The sequence below is a fragment of the Triturus cristatus genome, chromosome 2_2 (assembly GCF_964204655.1).
Source record: "Triturus cristatus chromosome 2_2, aTriCri1.1, whole genome shotgun sequence".
NCBI classification, from domain to species: Eukaryota; Metazoa; Chordata; class Amphibia; order Caudata; family Salamandridae; genus Triturus; species Triturus cristatus.
Genome location: NC_140582.1, coordinates 1122214974 through 1122233654, shown reverse-complemented (window position 1 = coordinate 1122233654; position 18681 = coordinate 1122214974).

Genomic DNA, 18681 nt, shown 5'->3' with positions numbered 1-18681 from the left:
AACTGATTCTATCATGGGTTCAACCTGGGAGTCTGATGGTTTAGAGTCTGGGCAAGGGTCGTACTTTGGTTGTCCTTCTTTCACTGTGAGAATCCCTGAGGTGATGGTCTAACTATAAAACAAGTTTAATCAAATCTTCACAGTTTGTTGGTCTGTCTACTACCGGAGCCAACATGTCCTTAAGGACATCTCTCAGTCCCCTGTAAAACAATTGATTTCTATTCCACCCAGGTCAGTCAGCCTCAACTACCAGCCAATTAAAGTGAGCCAGATAATTTAGGAGATTGTGGTTGGCTTGCAAAGATCCAGGAGCTCATTGCCCACGATCTGAGAGGTAGTGCCTTGGTCAAAGATGCGGTGGAGCTGTCACTCCAATGCGTCGTAGTTGTTCAAGAGGTAGCTGTACTCTGCCACCAATGGCACAGACCAGGAGGCAGCATCTCCTGACATATAATATAATGCAAAGACTACTCTCGATCCATCAGTAGGAAAATCAGCTGGACGACACAAGAAATGGAGACTGCATTGCGTGAGGAAGAAGTTCAATTTCTGTGAATCCCACTGAAAAGCGTTCAGGGGCAGCTAAGGGTTTGCTAACTGCACTATTGCTAGCTGTGCAGTAGAAACTGGAGTCACTAAGGGTGATGGACTATGCATAGACCTACCCGGACCACTGACAGGAGTTCCCCAGTGATTCTGTAAAGTATCTACCTAGTTAGATTGAGTCATGGCCTGAGTCCTCAATCTCTGGCTCTCGACTCAGGACAGTTCTAGCTGTCTTTGCATATCCTTTAGCATCCTCCCCAGATTGGTAACTATATGACACTGCCTCTCTATATAGTGAATTAAAACAGAGAACACTGTGAAGAGAGTCCAGTGGATATTTGGCTCTCCCATTTGCTCTGGAGGGCATTAGGAGCCACATGCACCAACACCCACACCTTCTACCCTGGTTGGAACTCCAACAAGGCAATCTTCCGGTCTTACTGGAGCTTCTGGAGATCTTGGCTGGCCTCAAGGTTTTATTTAGTTTTTTTCATGTGCTCAGCCATCCTGGAACGAAGCACAAGCACATAATTCAAAATATCCTGCTTAGCGTCTTTGAGAGGTCTCGCCCATCCTTCCTTCACAAGACACAATAGTCCACTTACAGGGTAGGAAGCACAAAAAGGCCCCTGGGTCTCAGTACAGAGGAAAGAGTGCTGGGGTGTCCCTTTTACAGGACGGTTACCCTCACCAACCCAAAGGTGGCATGCGTCATCATAGAGTAACCTCCTCGCATTACGAACCTGATTGTAATGCGGGCTACAACCCCCTCTCTGAGAGGGAGGAGCTCAGGGATGTTTTGTTTGTATGAAAAGAGGTATCCTAAAACCTATAAAAAGGCAGAGTGTGGTGGAGAGAAGAAAATAAATAGTGCTTTTGAGCAAAAACTGACTCTAAGGTATACATTAAAACTTCATTGGGGCACCCAAAGGTCAGGATTAAAAAATAAAGCTATGACGGGGGTTATTCAACCTGTCACAGGACAGTGGAGTCCAATTTCCCCCCTTACAGGGTGCCCAAATAAAAGTTCAAAGGGGGAAAATACTATTCTTTTTGGCACCTCTCTGCAAGCAAAAAGCAGGCATGGTAGCAAGACATCCCATTTCCTTCTGAGCTTTTCAACTAGGGTGTCCACTAATCATACCTTTTAAGGTCTTGTCAGATCTTTCAACGAGCCCATTCGTCTGCTTATTGTATGGAGTAGATAATCTATAGTCTACATGTGTATTAAGTATGCAGACATGAGGTTTGTACCTCTTTATGATATCACCTACTTTGGAAACCCAACACTAATAAAAATACCAAAGAGGGCCTTGGCCACTGAAGGATCAGTGGTAGACCCAGGGGAAATGCCTCAGGATACCTAGTGGCATGATCCACTACCACTAGTATAAATTGGTGTCCTGATGCTGTTTGAGGGCCAAAGGGACAATGCCAATCCCAACCCTCTCAAAAGGGTACTACAACCACTGGAAGTGGCATTGAAGGGCCTTCGGATGGCTAGCTGGCTTGCCACTTACTTGACAGGTGGCACAGTAGTTACAAAACTCCTTTACCTTCTTGAACGTTCCTGGCCAGTAAAAGTGGTTGAACAACGTACCCAAAGTTGTGGTCTGGCCAAGATGCCCAGGTAGCAGAATGTCGTTGGCCAATGTTAGGAGAAACTCTCTAAATTACTGATGCTAAACTACTGGCCTGGTGACACCAGGTTTGGGATCTCTGCCTCAGTGTAAAGGAGTCCCACCACCCAATAGGTCCTGTGAGAACCACTGACAATTCCCTTTTCCTGATCGGCAGCTTGCTGTCTCAGGCTTTCAAGAGTAGGGTAGGTTTTCTGCCCCTGGTACAGATCTTCCTTAGTGTGTCTCCCTTGCCCAAAAGCTCTACCATGTAAGGCCCAAGCTCCTGGGGCTCAGTTCCCCCTGAGGCTGCCAAGTCTTCATCCTGAGGAGAGGTGACTTGATCCGGGGTCTGGGCAGAAGTTGGTTTCCCAGACTTCTTGCCCTTTCACTTGGAATGTTGGTCTATAATTTCAAGCTCCATCACTACTTTTTTAGCCTGGGTTCTACACTGTGCTCTTGCCTTTACAAAAACCCCTCAGGTGTTCCAAGCATGCTGCATGGGTTTTCTTTTCTACCTCAGCCCATTCTGAATACTCCAAATCATTGCCAAGCAGACACTGTACCGGCATAGCAGAAGACGCCACTATCCTTTTGAGGCCAGTAACTCCTCCCCAATCTAAGGACACCAATGCCATGGGATGCACCTTAGCCTGATTGTCAGCATTGAGGGCGGCATAAGCCTCTCCAAGGAAATATTGGTCTGAGGACACCAGCTGCTCAGTCACCATGGTGATACTATCTGCAGTGTCTCTCAGGGCTTCCACTGTAACCCCATTTATATTTGGCACTTGTGTGTATCTCTATGGATTACTGGTCCAGACAGCCAGGAAAGCTATTTACAGTCTTCCTTCTAAGGCTAAAGTTGCCTAAGAGAGTAACTCAACGTGGTCAGAGCTCACCTGTGACCCCATCTGGCGACTCACTACTACTTTTTTTTTTCCAACAGAGGTGCTAGAGGCATTCTTTTCGTTTTTACAGCTAGGGTCTCCAGTTGGGTGTCCAAGAGTCATGGCACCAAGCCTTTTTGGGATCCCAGTTTTTACCCTGGTACCCACTTCTGGGATGTGAAGAGTTTCAGGGCCCACCCTTCTGAACAGGGTTTTGAGACTCATTTTTTTTTTTAATTTATGGCCACAATATTTTCCTTAGGGGGTCTTTTTGGCTGCTTTCATTTGGTTACCCCACCAGTGATAGTCCTGGACAGCCTTGTTTTGACCCAGTGGTCTGCCTTCTTCCCCAAATCTATGGTCTAACAGGTGCTGATGTAACTTCTCATTGTAACAATTACTCAACAGATGCTCATTTATAATTCATTTGTAAAGCCCTTAGTAGTCATGCACATTGTTACCTGTAAACCAACCACTTAGGGGCCGATTCCGATCCGGGTCGGAAAGCTCTCCGACCGAGCTGGAACCAGAGTGTTTTCCGACCGAGCCGGAGTCCTGCAATCCGACCGAGCGAGTACGATGCGGCCGTATGCTGCCGGACTCGGTTCGGTCGGACTCCCATAGAAGTCAACGGAAGCCGGTCATACGACGCGTACATGGGCTCCCATTGACTGAATAGGTACATCTCGCACAAGGGTGCCCCCTACAGTGGGCACGCCTCGGTGCCATCCGCAACGTACATGCCTTTGTTGGGGAGACCCTTGGGTGTCCCCCTGTGTCCGAGTTGGAGGGCTGCGGGTGACAGGGGGCCCGACGCGGACCCACAAAAGCAACTTCACGGACGTTTTGCAAGCCAGACACTCCGGCTCGCACCGGCTGTCCGACGTGTGCATCTTACTGGCTTGGTCGTAAATCGCATCCATTGCATGCCACGGTTAGCTTACGGCCGAGACGTATGGAGCGGTTCAGACCCGGGAACGACTCGGTCGGTGAATTTCACGTAGCTCGCATCGTACTTGCTCGCTCGTACAGCTGTACGAGTCGGGCAGAAAACACGTGTACGGCTCGTAGTTTTTCCGGCCGGATCGCGTTCGGTGCCCTTCTGACCCTGATCGGAATCGGCCCCTTAGAGTTTTCACTAAAAAGTCAACAAATTCAACCAAGGTCAGACTCTCCCTGAATTTAATCCTAATTTCCTCAGTGGTAAGTCTTGCAGCTCCCGGCACCTCATTTACATTGAGCAACCCGGGGCCGGGTTCAGGATTCATGACATTGTAGTTTCTTTGTGCTCTCCCATAGCGGCTGTACAGGATTTTTTTTTTTTAGCCTTGCCTCCTAGACTTTGAGAGCTTTCCTTCTCCAATTGTCAATTAGGCCAGTTAGAGTGGGGAGTGTGGTTTGTACGGAGGCACATGAAGTTGCAAAGGTTGGATCGGGCCACAGACACTGGCCCCTTATACACCTTAAGAAAACAGTTGCTGTCTGTGCATACTTTAGGAAATTTTGGAAATCTCTAAATCATGCAAAAGAAAATTAAAGTTGCTTAGTTATGAAGTTGCGAAGTTTGTGAGATCCAGAGTGAAAGCAAATAATGACAGCAAGAAAGTTGAGATCGGGTCGCTTGCACCTGGGTAGAACCTGGACAAAGTCTAAATCAAATCCTCTACAGATCATATATGTTGAAAGGGAAAAGCTCATGGGAAAAGGAAAGGGAAAAGGAGAAACATTCCAAGCGGAAAGAAATTTATTTTCTGAATCGAATAGGAGAGTCTAATGCTATTACTAATAGTGGTGTTAATGTTGATGCTATTGCTGATGTGGATGTGAATTTGCATTTTATGGAACCTGATGTCATGGGAGAGAATTGCCTTTATCACAGAAAGATCCTATACAGTGCTCTGGGGGTAAAAATATCTTTTCCTGCCATCGGACTCCTTCAGGCCCTCCTCTATCAGTTTCAGTGATGGTAATTGATAATCCACATATAATTATTCAAGATGCTCCCCACTCTTTGTTAGTAGAAGATGTCTGGGGTGAGGATTCAACCTTACCAGATTTGGATATAGACCTCTGAAGGAGATATGTCCCACGTGATCCTAGTAAGATTGTGGAGACTGCTGGTACACAAGCTGTGATAGCCCCCATGGGATTGAAAATGTTTAGTGGTACTCCTTCCCCTGATTTTGTTATAAGTGACATCCAACTCATTTTGTTATAAGTGGCATCCAACCCAGTCAACCTCCAAATAAAGAGGTAAAAGTTATCTGATTCTTTAGTGTGCTTAGAAAGGTCATTAGCTTCTATTCTAAAGCTGCTAACAACGTTGTTGGTGGTTCTGGCTGTGTTTTGGATACAGTGGCCCAAATATTAAAGGAGCTGATAAGAAATGAAAAAAAGAAAAGGAAGTGGATCCCATTGAACCAAGAGAAATATAAGGGGTTCCTGTAAGGTGCTGTAAAGGGACTGTTTATGTAGGTGTTGGTTGCAAATTGATTTTAGTACTCATGGTGGTAATGTAAGAAGCTGGTTAAAAAAGCTTAGTTTTTTCAGAGAGTCTCCCTGAACCTACATTTGAATCTGTACAATATATTTCTGATACCACTCCTAATATGAAACATTTAGAGGGTACATCTGGAAGGGTTGAAAAGGAATTGTTTTCTAGTTTTAAAACCCAGTCTAGCCATGGAAAAAAAGTTGGTGATTTAGGTGCCCCACGATCAATGGAAAAAGAGAGGAAGGAAAAGCAAAGAGGAAGGAAGAAAAAACGTATGGGTGGATTTGCCAAAAAGAGACAAAGGAGACAATGTTTTAAAAAAAATATAGAGGCGATAGAGGCTACATTTAGTGCGGAGGCTTTAATCCATACGCTGCAAGTACATTCTCATGGTATAGACCCAGAAAGTGGTTATGTTAATTTACCTGATGAGGACAATTTAGTATAGTCAGTGGTGGTGTGTGGGGTGTCTCCCCTCTCTATATTTCTTTCATTGAAGCCAACGGCTCTCACAACAGGTTATGTTAATGCTCTAGCAGATGGGCTTTTAGCAGCGCCAATGGCAGATCAAAGGGCGCCCCTCTCTCATATTCCATTTGTATTGAATCCAATGGCTGTCCCTTTTCTTGATGCTGGTAAAACGAGAGGCCCTTCAGATCTAGAAGGGCTAAAGTCTTCCTGGTGTAATGTGGACACTTATAAGTTGGATTGATTGCCGATGTTTGACGGAGATCTAATATTAAATAGGGCCTTGCTTCTTAAATGTAGATGTGAAGCTTGTCCAAGGTAGTGATATTAATTTAGTTTCTCTGTTACCCTCTGAAGCTGGTTTTAAATCAAGAGTAACTTTTTATTCTAAAATTACTGTAGATTTGATATGAAGATTGCCAGAGAGAATTCAAAGTAGGGTGATTGATGTTATCTTATTTTTACAAGAGGATGGATACTGGCCTGTGGATAAAAGGTCTTTGCCATCTCAATTTCTGCCTCTCAGTAGGGGATCACTAACTGACGCAAAAGGGATAAATATGAATTTAGACAAGTGTTAATCAGAGAATCTCCCACTTTTTCTCTACAGGGAAACTCTAAAGATGAGATCCTCAAATTAAATTGGTTACCCGGCGCATTAGCTAGGGTTTTTCATAATAACCACCTACAACATTCCTCCTATTAGCAATGAGCTAAAATTCATATCCTGGAATGTAGCAGGGATAAAGAATATTAGGGAGAAGTTGCATTACTTGAGCTCTTTAGAGGCAGACGTGGTGTGTCTCCAGGAGACCTGGTGCGGGTGAATTGACTTGTGTTGATTTTATCATTCTAGGTTGTAAAGCAACACCTTCAAGGAGGGGAAATGTAAAGGGGGTGGAATGTCTACTGTCTAATAGGATAAAAGGAGATATGAATGTTATAAACATTCGAGTAGCTTATTTTTGGCAGTTACTTTATCTAATTTTGATTGAAATCTGAGAATGCCCCTGCTAATGCTGATAAATGCTTGCATCCTGCCAGAGGCCTCATATGATGTTCTTGTAAGTGAGGTTTTTTCCTATAATAAAAAAGTACATGATAAGGAGTTTCCCCCACGTATAACTTTGGGAGGGGATCTAAACTGTGAGTTATCACATTTTACTATAGATTGGTTACAAGAGAAAGAGGAAGCCATGTGGATACCACAAGCTCTTTTTCCGCCAACAATAAGAAGTAATAACAGACAGAAAATGTTAGCGGCTGGGCTGAGAAAGGTCAAAGGTGTCATAGCAAATTACATGTTACTTTCCAACTCTCCCACAGCGTATGCACATGAAACTCCAAGGGGAGCATCTATTTTGAACTATGCGGGATGCGCTTCCTTCTTTTTACTGGGTGGATTAAAGGTCTCTGACTTCCTTCTTAGTGCTTATAAGCTTCTAACTCTTCTTGTTAATTTTAATATGTCACCGATTAGTTCTTGGTGGGGTTGGATGGTCAGTCCACTAGGTTTGACAGGAAAGCAGGGAAAAACCACTAGGATTATAGGCCAATTGTAGGCATCAATGGTACCCTAGAGATGTCTTTGGATAAGTTGTCCAGTTGGTCAGGAAAATAAATAGAAAGTTTTAATACTAATATGCAGCAACTAGCTGAAACTGTAAAACAAGTGAACCCAAAGGAAATTCTGAAAAGGATTCCCCATTACCTTCTCTGGTTAAATCGAGAAATATATGCTCTAGTCAGGGAACAATATTTGGCTTACATCTCTCAAAGACATTCCAGAGCCGGTTGAAGGTTAAGTGAAGAAAGGAGGAGGAAGATAGATTCTGGATAAAACTTAGGAAAGCAGTATTAAAAGGTCAAAGAGGATTTTTTGGACCCTTGTTGTGGAGGGTTGCGGTGCTAGAGTTAGATCCATCCCTGTCGCTATTGGAGGACTCAAAAGGGCCAGTTTTATCCAGGGACTCTACTCAGCAAAGGTGCTACCATGTATTTTACATTAAAGGAAGATTCTGCTTTGTATGGACCGCACAGGGAAAAAGAAATAGAACAGAATGCCAGGTTTTTAAATTTTATTAAAGAAAAATGGTTCCCCCCTCTTAAAAGGGGAGTATCATAGTTCCAATTTTTAAGAAAGGCGACAGTAACCTACCAGAAAACTATCATTGAATTGCGCTTCTTGACATGGTGGGTAAATTCTTCAGCAAATTCCTACTGACCCAGATTAGTGAATGGACGGAAGTTCATAACATTATAACAATGGAGCAAACTAGGTTCAGGGCAAAGCACAGAAATGAAAAATATGATAAAGTTAAAGTTAGATGTTACATAGCTTTTATTGACTTCTCCACAGCATTTAATAAAGCCGATCATCCTTTGCTGTGGAGTAAGCTTCTAAATTTGGGTATGCGAGTACCCATTTAGTGCTAGTTGGTCCACTCTATACTGATACTTGGTGTAGAGTTTTACTGGGTGCGGACAGAGCTTTATGGCAAGCTATCCCTACCACAAATGAGTTAAAACAAGGATGCTTGCTGGTCCCTCTGCTCTTCTTCCTATATATTTCAGACCTCCCTGTTTTTTTGGCCTGATGTGAGGACATTGCCCTGAATCTTGGGGTAAAGCCAATTGTGTGTCTACTTTACACAGATGACATAATAATTTTTGAGCAAACCCCCAAGTCGTCTGCAGGCACTCCAAAAATTTGCTGAGGGTGACCCCTGAAAGATCAATGTATCCAAAAGCAAAATTATGCGTATGATTCGGAGGAAGAATCAAAATATCAAAATTTTGCATGGTCTCTTGGTGATCACAAATTAGAAACTGTGAAATCGTATACTTTTTGGGGGAAGATAATGTGTGGAATTTTATGCAACAAAGTCTATATAGAAAATTATCTGTCTTAAGCAACTTGAAGAAAACATTTTGCACTTTTATTGGAGGTCTTTCATCCTAAAGGTCCTCCTTCCTTGTTGAATGGTACAGAATTGGTTGACGTATCGAAATGGGGCTTGTTAAATACGATGGAAGGTCACATTCTTAGAAGTTAATTTGCCATTTTTTGTGGCTGCCCTTAGGCTAGAATTTGGATTGAGAAAACCTGAGTACAGGGCCTTGCAGGGGTAGTGCGTTGGGCAATGGGTCTAACAAAGAGCTGCCATGGTACACTCAGGCTCTGGCTGCGAAAATACATTTTAGATGGTCTAAAAGAAAAATCAATAATATATATAAATTTTGTGATTGCAGTACATTTTTTGCAACTAGACCAGTCTTTGATTTTTACTTTGACACTGCACCAATTAAAAGCTACTTTGAAACAGTACACCTGGTCCTTAACATTCGTATGGACAGGAAGGCCTGTATTTTAAAGAAGGGTTACAAACCGGATATTGATTCCTTTTTCATAAACCAACCACAGACCTATATTTAGTGGAATCTGCTCCATGGAGCAATGCGTTTTTGGATACTGTTGAGGTAGGGCATGCTTCCTTTAAATCCCCTCCTGCCTAAATGGTACAGTTCATCAGCTGTCTGTAACCTGTGCAAAAATGGTTCTCAAGATATTAACAATGAATTATTCATCTGTCCTGCTTTACGTTGTCAGAAATGGCTGAGGCCAATATGTTTACAGTTGTCTATCCTCATAGCCTCAGCAGTAATGCAATCACTTTATGATATTTGTAATGAAATTTTTTGTAATATCATTCACTTTATATTTTGCTCTGAATAACATGCTGCTGATTGTTGGAATCCTGTTAAATTAACGTTTTTTAACCTTGAATATTGTTTATGATTGTCGTGTCTCATCATGAGGTGGAATATTTTATTATCGCAATCAGTTGTTAATTAGAATATTTTGTTATTTTTATGTATGCAATTTTGTGATTTTATGTGGAACTCTTTGGAGTCACCGGGAAGCAGCAGTTCAGTAAACTGGACATCATGATTCAATGCCTGCAGGCTACAAGGGAGGTTTCCGGCAATTTGTAGAAGGCTGGTGGTGCTCAGGGCTTCTTGAAGGCCTCACCGTTGCATGACGAGACAGCAGGCCATGGTTTTTGAATCCTGGAAGCAGACAGCAGGGTTTGGCACCAATTGTATGCAGCAGATCTTCGTTTCTTGGGTCAGCAGCGTTTCTTTGTCTGTTGCTCTTCTTGGGTCCATTAAATCTAAGTTCAGGGTCCAGAGATGCCTTCTAAATACTAAGTTTAGGGGCATTAAAGGGGGAACAGGTAGTAGCTAATGGGCTGCCTCCTTTTAATGTATCTACATCCTCTAATTGACCACCTTCAGTGGAAAGGGGAACTACTCTAGCCCTGAAAGGTTGTTTTCCTACCATTCAAGATGGAGAGTTTGCAAAAGTAGCGTCCACATCTACTGCAACACCTTAGGGGTGGCGCTGTCTGAATGTGGGCACACCTCCTCATCTAACTAATTTTCTCACCTTTCCTCCCACCAAAAATTGATCAGGAAAGGGGGGCTAGCATCCTTCACTATATGGAGATGTGTGGGTTGCATTTCAAAGGGGGCTTCATCTGTTAAGCTTCCAGCCTCAGAAGGCCATCCTGCCCTTTGGGAGGCTTAAAGCACCTTAGCCCAGAGCAGGCTTTGTTACTGGCCTCTGAGAGTGCTGGCCCTCACCTCATGAGGTCAGATACATGTCTGGTGGTGACAGTCTGTGTTATATTCCCGAGTTAGGCCCATGTAACGAAGCAGCTCATTTCTTACATAGTCCTAGAGAATGACATTTCAGAGGTGAACATTTGCATGCAACAATGTTGGATTTGTTTCACTGAAACTACTTTGTTTATACATCCATCTTCGCACAACATTATGACTATGCCTTGAACATCATGTACTATGCCTCTCTATGCACTAGGTACAAAAGTGGTCCACGGGGCGACAGCACTATCTACATATCCAAAACATCACTAATCTAATGAGCACATTGCGGAGGCTGCTTTTGATTATAAATAATAGGCATCCCAATAGTTGGTAGAGGAGGCACTTCTGCTGACCTCAAAGGTCCATGCATGCTGAGACATCACCATGCACTGGTCTGACATTCCGTGAGGGGTGCCCAACTTGAGTCCATGATGGGGTCCTTCACTCTCTCCTATTAGGTAATGGAGTTGGATCATCCCATGGGGGAATTCTTGGCTCTACACACATACACACTCTAGGTACACTCAGAGTATGGCCTGCATCGTAGGAGTATGTTAGATTACCGTATATTGCCATAATATGCCTGCATATATTCATTGTTTCAGCACCATTGTAAAAATCTATCTACTGTTCACTCTTTCGGTGCTTGTAATCTCCTTTATTTGCTTCTGTCTCCTAATCATTGCAACACGTGTATTTTATACAAGAATAACGTTGGTTCAATAAATATATTGAAAACGTCCCACTGTGTATTCAGTATACTTCTCTGGGAATAAGTAAACATGAGTGACTGGACAAAAAGTTCTGTACTGTTTCCATGATTCCTGAGGAATCTGGGTTGTCAAGTTCAGTGGTTGCCAGAGTTCATTCAATTCCTGGTAAGTTTAGGGGGGCTTAAGGTGGCACTGTGAGCTAGCTGGTCTATAGGCCAATATATTCTGCGGGGGTGTCCTGAATCAGTCTTGACACAAAGCCCTTAGTTTATATTGTCCAAACAATGTGCAAACATACAGATTAGTGGGAACTACATGACAGCTGGCTGAAACTAGTTAGAGACCACGCCAGTGCTTGGTAGGTTTTCAGAACACCCTCTAAAGTGTCTCCTGTGTGCATTTATTAATACATCCTTTACTGGCATCAGTGAGAATTTATCAAGAGAAGATGTTTGATACCAAACATCTAAGGGTACAGTGAGTCACCATGCAGTTAGGAAACTCGTAATGACAAGTATCCAGCACATGTACTCCCTATGGCATCCCTGTGCAATTATAATATCCAAGAATTGACTTGATATTGTAGGGTCAAATCAGCCCTTGCAGATATGTCCACACATGGGATACGGTGCACCCTGCCTTCAGGCTGTAAGGTCTGCATTAGGGGTGTCTTTCCTATACCAAATGATGTGTGCCATGTCGACTCTTCACTTTCCTCAGCAGCAAGACACGCAGCCTGAAATGGCAGTTTGCATGGTGTGGTGAGTGGTCTCTGGGTGGCACAATTTGTGCTGCAGCCCCAGGGGGCCCACTTCAGTCCCAGTGCCCTAGGTACAAGAGGTACCCTTTATTAGGGACTTACAGGGGTGGTTGAAGTTGTGGCACTTGTGGCACAGTTTTGGGAAAGAGATTTGGCACTGAGAACCTGGTTTGCAGGGACCTAGTGCACTTACAGTTTGAAATTAAATCAGACATCAGGTGAAAAGTGGGGGCTCATCATGTCAAAAGAGGCTCTTCCCTACAATAACGGAGAAGGTCCCTGAAGTCATTCTGCCCAGGCATAGATGTTTTTAAAGGCTTTGCATTCTGTAAGAGCGCATTGCAGTTTTAGTTCAACACCCAGAAGGTCCAAGACCAACTGTTGCAGGAGCAGCATGCACCGCCTCATCCCTGCATCCACCACAAGTAAAAGAAGAACGCAATGGTGTCAGGATGAACATAAGGGAAAGGGAATTGAGAACAAACAAGAAACTAAAATAACAAGCTAAAATAAAAGGCTAAAACAGTTTACCAAAATAACAAACAAGATAATCCACTATCTTCCAGAGTTCCCCCTTTGACCTACAGAATGAGTAATCACAAGGAAAATGTTAATACAGATAGCAGGACAGTTATCACACAAAACGGATCTTGGCTGGTCCTCTCATGTTGATGTGTGAAGGACGTGGAAGTTGAGGAGGACTCACCCTCATGTTTTGGATGACTTGGTGGTAGAGGATGAATCACCAATATTCATCCACCTGTCTCATGCTCCTGTGAATGACTTGCCAACTGAGGATGACTCACCAGTATTCAGACCCCCTTAATGTTCTGCCCAAAATCTTGACCTAAGGTGTCTAGCTCTATACCCTACATACCCAACACCATGATGAACTGAAAGTATGTGCACTGGGTCGCATGGGTGCAAGTACTTAAGGTGTGGATGAGAACACCAAAGAAGGCGTTAAGAGAACAGCAAGTGTGTAGGCAAAGGCCATCAGCATGATTCCCCAGCTGCAAGTATGGTGACTACCCATGAATGTGAATCCCAAAAATTGTTTCTATGGGGACACAACTAGTTTCCCGGGAAAAGGAAAATGGGGGAGAAAAGAGTTTCTAGGTTCTATTATCTCGACTAAAGACAATCACATGTTGTGTCTCTTGTTTCCCTCACACATCCCGAGGGATGTCATGCTTCATCATTGGGCGTTGCTCCTCATAGGGCCGGCGCTGCAATGCCCTACAGGTCCCGCGAAGGGTCTCTTTAGCGGAGATCTTTATATTTCGCCATATGATGAGTGAAAATGTGAGTTTTAGGAGGGGTTGTGAAAGGTGAGTGTGTGAATGAGGATTGAAAACTGGCTAGGGGATACCTTAAATCATTTTAATGCGTTGGTTCCCCTGTCAGAGTAAAAAAACCCATAGGTTATTGTTACTAGTGGGGTCATGATGTACCCTAGTAACTAAAAGGTCGACATGTTTGGCGTCCTGAGGTGGTCAAAACGATCCTTGACACTTCATCAGGATCAAAAACGGGTTATGTATAGTTTCAAAATAGATAACCCCTGTATATTAAAGTGGTTGAGTGGTCTCCCTTGTGTTTTGTATGTGGTGGCACCAGTTCATAGTAACCACTGGTATTCCAACCTATTAATATTGTTCATTAGGCTTCATAGGCTATCGCATGGCTGCCAGCACCGTAACAGGGGTTTTTGCCAGATGCGCAAGTCTGCTACACCTACCTACTGGAAGACCAGTGGTTACGAGCTGGCGCCACCCTATAAATAAAACAAGGGGGACCGCTTGACCACTCTAATATACAGGGGTCATCTATATTAACTGACGGAAGTGTCAGTGGGTCCCTCTGAGTCATGATAAACATTTTAATTGAAAAGATTAGGACATCATTTGGCATGGACACTCTATGTTTCCCAAATTGGTTAAAATACATACCCAGCCAATAAATACATTATTATTTCAACTAAATAGAGTGCTTAATTTGTAAAAGAATGAGTGCCAGTGCCTGAAGCTGTGCTCAGAATCCTGTGGCCAGTACAATTAAATGTTGGCACACACCGAATACAAAGGCTGTGTAGCCTTAAAACCACCTGATGCCTCTTTAATCCACTACAAAACTCACCCTGCCCGCGTTTCTCACTTTTGTGGGTTCCTGCTTTCTACCTTTGTGATGATTTTTCTATTTTTTTCTTCTTCCGTCTTCCGCTCTAGGATAGTGCCGGTCTCTAAAAATTTGTGCTGGTGACTCACACAGGCGACCACCGGCTCAAATAAAGCAGCAACTACATTTGCCTTTCCACAACTAGGTAAATCCAAGTGGTATATCTCCTATCAAGAAATCACACAAAGGCTCTCACAATAGCTAAAATGATATTTAAAGGGATCCAATGTGGAATGGACATTGATTAAGCTAAACAAACGATAATTGAAATTCCTTAAATTCCTTTTAGTCATACTAGGACGCAACTGGTGAGCTAAATATGTAGCTAAAAACCAACATTTTGAAGAGAATCACCATTAAAGTATTAATAATAAGACCGCAACTGTTTTTTTCAGGATGTCCATACACATTTCGTCTACAATGTCTCAAAAAAGCAAATATTATGCTGCCGATTCCGATCCGTTAAAAAAATTTACCTTCCGACTCGTATCCGTATTTTTTTACGTACGAATCGTACAAGTCCCGTACAAACGGCGAAGTACAATTCGTACGTGAAAAAAACATACAAATGACCTCGGGAAAAGTCTACGAGACGTCCCCGGACAGTTTTACTTACGAGTCGTAAAACTGAAGTCCGAGCGCACAAGTCCGATCCGTACCGGTGTCCCGAATACACAAGCGTATGGAAAACGTCCCGTACGGAGCGAACTTTGCACGACCCCTACCCTGGGTACACTTGTGCCCAGGGTACGAGTCGTACGGCCCCCCCAGCCTCCCACCCTTCCCGCGTACGTCCACACCGTACCCCCAACCCCGTATGTACGTGCCATACCCCCAGCCCCCTGTATGTACGTGCCGTACCCCCACCCCCATATGTACGCGCCGTACCCCCAGCGCTACGCTACGCGCTGGGGGTACGGTGCGTACATACGGGGGTGGGGGTACGGCGCGTACATACGGGGGGCTGGGGGTACGGCACGTACATATGGGGGGTTGGGGGTACGACGCGTACATATGGGGGAGCTGGGGGTACGGCGCGTACATACGGGGGGCTGGGGGTACGGCGCGTACATACGGGGGTGGGGGTACGACGCGTACCGGGCCCCCTTTTCCTCGTGCATCGCAATGCACTTAGCTTTTCCAGCACTTTTTGGCTCCCGTAAATTATAGCCGTGCGGAGTGCTGTGGGTACGAATCATACTTTTAAAAAAAAAAAAATTATTGAGCAGAGCAGGAAAACAACAAAGCCAGTACACAGTATACAGACTAAACAAAGTCCATGAACAGTAGATCAAAATAATTGTAAAACAACAAACTTTAGACAAAGATATACATATCCATAATTTCATTTATGCAGATAGTGCAAAATGTGCAAAAAATAAGCAGGGTAACCAGAAGCCTATGATAATTACCTTATTCAACCTGGCCTCCCAATACATAGGGCATTAATTATCTATACATATAATTTCAGTTGTGCAAATAGTGCAAAATGTGCAAAATAAGCAAAATAAGCAAGAACATTATTTGTATATACATAATCAATATGCTTCATAAGAAATCCACCTAGAACTCTGCGGTCTCAACTTCACATGGCCTCAGGCCTGACAAAAGAATAAAAGTGCTTAGTGCTTACTACAATCACTAATTCAATAAAGTGCTAACAGATTTTTAAAGTGCTAAAACGACCTATGTTAAAAATGTATCTAATTAAAAACAGTAATAAAAACCCAAATACTAAAGTGCTATGTGACATAGATAGATACATCATTATCCCATAATTTCCAAGTTTTGGTAAACCTTTTTATTGCCCAACTCTTTTGGCATAGGCCTCTTCATAGCTTTTTATCCTGTGCATTTTATTCACCCATTTCGAGTATGATGGTATATCCTCAGATCTCCAATTTTGGAGAATTAAGGAGCGGGCTACTGACGAGCAAATCACCACGTAAGACTCTTCGGCATTGGACAAGTCCATTCTTTTTCTCATCAAGCCAAAAAGAGCCACCTCAGTTTCAGGTTCAAGCTCTTTTCTAATTGCTAAGCTCATTGCTGCAAAAATCTCACGCCAAAAAGCTTCAAGCTTCGGGCATGTATAAAATATATGAAGCCAATCTTCCCCATTTTGAATCTTGCAACGAAAACATTTATTATCCACTTCCGAAAAACGTCTATTAAGAACCTTCGGAGTGTAATAAGCCAGCCAGCGAGATAAAAAAGACACCCTTTTAAAATTGGCTGCTCTAAGAGCCTTACTTCCTAACTGAGCGATTTGTTCCCACTCCTGTCTCGTTTAGTTTTATATACGGCGTTAATCACAGCAGATAATGTCCCACATGTTGACATATTATATTTTTTTATAAAGTTCAATATCTGTAGATATTCCCAAAAACCGGTTGCTAAACAATTATCGGATCTCTCTAAGACCTCCTGCCAAGTAATAAGTTTCCCTGCGGCAAAAAAGGAGCCCAGTTCACCTAGACCACAGTCATTCCATCTTTTACATTTAGTGGAATGGATTTGGAGCCCTAGAGCCTTAGATTCTTTCAAACTGAGATAATACAATCCACCAAACCCAGCTTGTTTAAAGAAGGACTGGAGTCTATCCGAAAAATCCCGAATAGTCTTATAACGGGTCTTTTTGGGTAGTTTAGCTGTTTTAAAAAAAATGGAAACTTGCGAGCCCGACTCCTGAATCATTCTGTCATAAAAAAACCTATCCGGCCACCCATTAGGATCTAATAATCGTGCTGAAAGATCGAGGACCGCCGCCAAATAATAGGTGCGAATATCTGGTAACGCCAGCCCCCCTTGGGTTGTTTCTAACTGCAATATAGGTAGCCTGACCCTAGGGGCTTTTCGATTCCATTCAAATACTCTGATCATGGACTCAATATCTTTAAAAAAATGGGAATTGATTTTTAGCGGTACATTAATAAAAAGAAATACCAATAAAGGAAGAATTGATATTTTAATAAGTGCTACACGACCAATCAAGGTCAATGGTAAAAAAATCCATCTCTCCAGCAAGCCCTTAATTTTATCTCGCATTGCTAAATAATTTAGCTTAAATAGTTGCTCAAATTGACTAGAGACAACGAGGGGTTCCTGTTACCGGCAGCAGTAGGGGGAAACACGCTGACATCGCCACTGTGAGGGCAACGGCCAGCACCGCCTACATCCCCCAGACGCCCTAGCCTGAGGCCCGCTGTGACGCAGGACAGGCGCGCCCGGAGGCGCTCAAAACTCTCTGCAGCCTCCCGATGCGTGGGTTCCTGTTACCGGCAGCAGCAGGGGGAAACGCGCTGACACCGCCGCCGTGAGGGCAACGGCCAGCACCACCTACATCCCCCAGAAGCCCTAGCCTGAGGCCCGCTGTGACGCAGGAGAAGCACGCCCGGAGGTGCTCAAAACACTCTGCAGCCTCCCGCAGCGCGGGTTCCGGTTACTGGCAGCAGCAGGGGGAAACACGCTGACATCGCCGCCGTGATGGCAACGGCCAGCACCGCCTACATCCCCCAGACGCCCTAGCCTGAGGCCCGCTATGACGTAGGACAAGCGCGCCCGGAGGCGCTCAAAACCCTCTGCAGCCTCCCGCAGCGAAGCCCGGGCCAAGGGCGGGCCCGTCCTTGCCCGTCGTCGCCAGGAGGAGACAGGGCAGGGCCACCTCTCTAACTTCTGGTACCTTATCTGGATCCTAAATATGCTAATTCAAGGGAAGGTACAGTACTTAGACAGACCTGTGTACTCCTTGACCAACGAGGGAACAGCTAACCATTTATGGTTTTCCCCCTATTATCGGCTACTTGTAGTCCTTATCCAGATACTTTCTTTGCTGCTCCCTTCACAGCTACGTCTTTGGATTATTTCATATGTTTTGATACAGGTGGATTTTTAACTTATCCTGGTACTGTACTCTCTGCTAGCACGTGTCACTTTAATTGAGGCCTATTTATTCTGCATTTGCACTTTACACTCAAGAGGCTGCTTAATGCTTGATACCTTAAGTTTGTTATTGTATCCTAGTACTGTCTTCTCTGCTAGCACATGTCACTTTAATCGAGGCCTATTTATTCTGCATTTGCACTTTATACTCAAGAGGCTGCTTAATGCTTGATACCTTAAGTTTATCATTGTATCCTAGTACTGTCTTCTCTGCTAGCACGTGTCACTCTAATTGAGGCCTATTTATTGTGCATTCGCACCTTACATTCTAGAGGTTGCCTAATGTTAAATATCCTAAGTTTTTACCCAATGAGTACAAAGTGGTAGTTAATTCTACTTATATTTGTATTGTGTAATACGTATTTTTTTTTATTGTTATAGGTATTTGCACAGCTTCCCC